Source organism: Saccopteryx leptura, chromosome 2 (assembly GCF_036850995.1).
Source record: "Saccopteryx leptura isolate mSacLep1 chromosome 2, mSacLep1_pri_phased_curated, whole genome shotgun sequence".
Lineage (NCBI taxonomy): Eukaryota > Metazoa > Chordata > Mammalia > Chiroptera > Emballonuridae > Saccopteryx > Saccopteryx leptura.
The window spans coordinates 91676086-91679576 of record NC_089504.1 but is presented as its reverse complement, the minus strand read 5'-3'; the positions used below and the strand labels follow the sequence as shown (position 1 = coordinate 91679576).

Genomic DNA, 3491 nt, shown 5'->3' with positions numbered 1-3491 from the left:
TCTCAGTTATATATTCCACCTATATGTGAAACCATATAGTTCTTAGCTTTTCTCTGATTTACTTATTTCACTCAGTATTATGTTCTCAAGGTCCATTCATGTTCTTGTAAATGATACTATTTCATCATTTTTTATGGCTGAGCAGTATTTCATTGTATATAAGGACCAATCTTCTTTCTTTATCCAGTCCTCTATCAAGTGTGATTTTGGTTGATCCCATGTCTTAGCTACCGTGAATAATGTTGTAATGAACAGGAGAGAGCATGTGTCTTTGCATACCAATGCTTTCAAGGTTTTTGGGTAGCTATCCAGTAGATGAATTGCTGGGTTATATGGTAACTCTATTCTTAATATCTTGAGGAACTGTCTCCCATAATGGTTGTACCAGTTTACATTCCCACCAGCAATGAATAAGGCTTCCTTTTTCCCCACAACCTCTCCAACAGTTATTACCTGTCATGTTGATAACATTGAATCTAACAGGAGTGAGGTCATATCTTATTGTAGTTTTGATTTGCATTTCTCTAATTGCTAGCAAAATAATCATCTCTTCATATTTCTGTTGGCCATTTGTATGTTTTCTTGGGAGAAGTGTCTGTTCAAGTCCTTTCCCCATTTTTTAATTGGATTCTTTGTTTGCTGGTTGCTGAGCTTTGTGAGTTCTTTATATATTTTGGTTATTAACCTTGTATAGAAGCTGTTGTTTATAAATCTTATCTTCCATTTGATTGACTGCCTTTTTGTTTTGTTGTCAGCTTTCTTTGCTGTACAGAGCTTCTTAGTTTGATATAGTTCCATTTATGTATTATTTCTTTTACTTCCTTTGCTTTTGTGATCAAATTCATGTGGCTTTTCAATTTTCTAAGCACCATTTTTTTAAAAGGCTTTTTATTCTTGATCGTGCGTTTTTGGCTCATTGTTAAATAATATTTATATTTGTCATATATATGTGGTTTTATTTCTGGGTTCTTGATTCTGTTCCATTCGTCTATATGTCTCTTTTTCTTCCACTGCCATGGTGTCTTGATTATCTTGGCTCTCTAGCATAATTTGAAGTTAGGTAGTGTGATGCCTTTGGCTTCTTTTTTTTTCTCAGAATTGTTTTGACTATTTGGGGTTTTTTTATGGTTCCATGCAAACCTTTAGAAAATAAACTAAAAAAAATATTTTTATAATAGCAACAACAACAACAAATACCTCAAATAAACTTAAAAAAGGATGTGAAAGATGTATATACTGAAAAGTACAAAATATTATTGAATGAAATTGAAAAAGATTCAATGAAGTAGAAAAATATTTCATGTTTATGAATTTAAAGATTCAATGTAGTTAAAATGCCCATATCATCCAAAGTAATATCAAAATTTAATGGAACCCCTATTAAAATCCCAGTGTCATTTTTTAAGAAAATAGAACAAAAATTACCTAGTCTTTATTTTCCACAAAATTTTAGTATTACATTTAAAGTGTATCTTCAATAGATAGCATAAATTTATGTCTTGTTTTTAATCCTGACAAACTCTACATTTTGATTGTAAACATTTACATTCAATTATCCCATTTAATTTAAATTTGTCTGCCATTTTTGTTTTTCTTTCCATATGTCTCATGATTTTCTCCTCTCTGTTCTTTTTTTACTCCTTTTTTTTAAGTGGATATTTTTTAGTGTAGCATTTGAATTTTTTGAGTGGTTTCTCACTATATTTTAAAGCTATTTTCTTTGTGGTTGCTCTATGGCTTACTATATTCATCTTATTTATGATTAATCTCAGATTTATACTAATTTATACCAGTGAGATGTAGAAATGTTATTCCTATATAACTCTTTGCCTCTCCCCTTATTGTAATGTCACAGTAACATATACCTATATATATATCACAAATGCCAACATAATTTTTATATTAGTTTATATAATATTGTATCATCTTAAAACCTGAGAGAATAACCTGATTGCGGTGGTACAGTAGATGTAGTGTCGACCTGGAATGCTGGGGTTGCAGTTTAGAAATCCTGGGCTTGCTGAGTGAAGTCATATAGAAGAAACAAGTACTACAAGTTGATGCTTCTTGCTTCCCTCCCCACTCCTTTCTCTCTCTTACTCTCAAATCAATAAATAAGGTCTTTTAAAGAAGCCAAAGTTCCTGGCTGGTTGGCTCAGTGGTAGAGCATCTGCCTCGCATGCGGAAGTCCCAGGTTTGAATCCTGGCCAGGGCACACAGGAGAAGCACCCATCTGCTTCTCTACCCTTCCCCCTTGTCTTTCTCTCTATCTCTCTCTTCCCCTCTACAGCCAAGGCTCCACTGGAGCAAAGTTGGCCCAGGCTCAGAGGATGGCTCCATAGCCTCTGCCTCAGGCACTAGAATGGCTACAATTGCAGCAGAGCAACACCCCAGATGGGCCCGAGTATCAACCCCTTGTGGGCATGCTGAGTGGATTCTGGTCTGGCGCATGTGGGAGTCTGTCTGTTTGCCTCACCCCCGCACCGCTTCTCACATTGGAAAAATACAAAAGAAAAAGCCGAGAGACCAAAAGAGAATAAATAGAGAATAAGTACTAGTAAACTTTGTTTACTAGTCATCCTTATTTATTCTTGTTGATTTAAATTATCTGTGGCATACTTTTTACTAATTCTAAGATAACTTTGGCCTTACACATACCCTTTGATATTTGATATTATTAATCAAATATATTATATTTGTATGTGTTATAGGCATAGCAATATGTGTGTGTATATAATTTCAGACAATCACTTTTTAAATCACTTCAGAAAATAAGGAAAATAGTATACTGCCTTTCATAATTATTGTTTCTGACAATCTTATTTTTTTATTTTTAAATATTATTTTGCATTACTTTTTGAGGACACATGCCTTTACCTAAAAGAATTGCTGTTAAGATTTTTATCAGGTGAATCTACTAGCAAAAATTTTACCAATTATTGTTTACGTGGGTATGATTTTACTTTTTTTCATTTTAGAAAATTAAACTTTTGTTGCATATACTTTATAAATGACAAGTTTTAGATATTTGCCACACATAATATGTCACTCTAGAATCTTCCCACTTTTATTGTCTCTGAAGAAAGTCAGCTGTTAATCTTATTGAAGTTGTCTTACATAAGAAGAGCTGTTTTCCTCCAGCTGCTGTCACAATTTTCCCTTTGGATTAGGCTTTCAGTGTTTTCTGTGGTATTCCCACATATGTATCTCTTGGGGTTTTTTGGAATGTTTTTGACTGGTAAAATAATATTTTTTATCAAATCTTGGAGGTTTTCAGTCATTATTTCAGCATTTTTTTCTACACCATTCTCTCCTCACATTTTAATATTTCAATTACAGTTATGTTGGCTAATTAAATGGTCTCACATTCCTCTGGGGTAATATTTATTTTTCCTTATTCTTTTCTCTCTCTCTTCAGATTAGATACAATCTATTGATCTATCATCAAATTTACTTATTCTTATGCCAATTTAAACCTACTATTGATTTTT

The 3491-nt window shown here is 32.9% G+C and overlaps 1 non-coding gene across 1 annotated transcript; it reads left to right on the top strand.

Annotated features, from left to right (window-relative positions):
* The first annotated feature begins 2144 nt into the window (after positions 1-2144).
* Positions 2145-2215, top strand: TRNAA-CGC (transfer RNA alanine (anticodon CGC)). Its single transcript has one exon. It is a non-coding gene; the product is annotated as a tRNA-Ala (tRNA).
* Positions 2216-3491: the final 1276 nt, after the last annotated feature.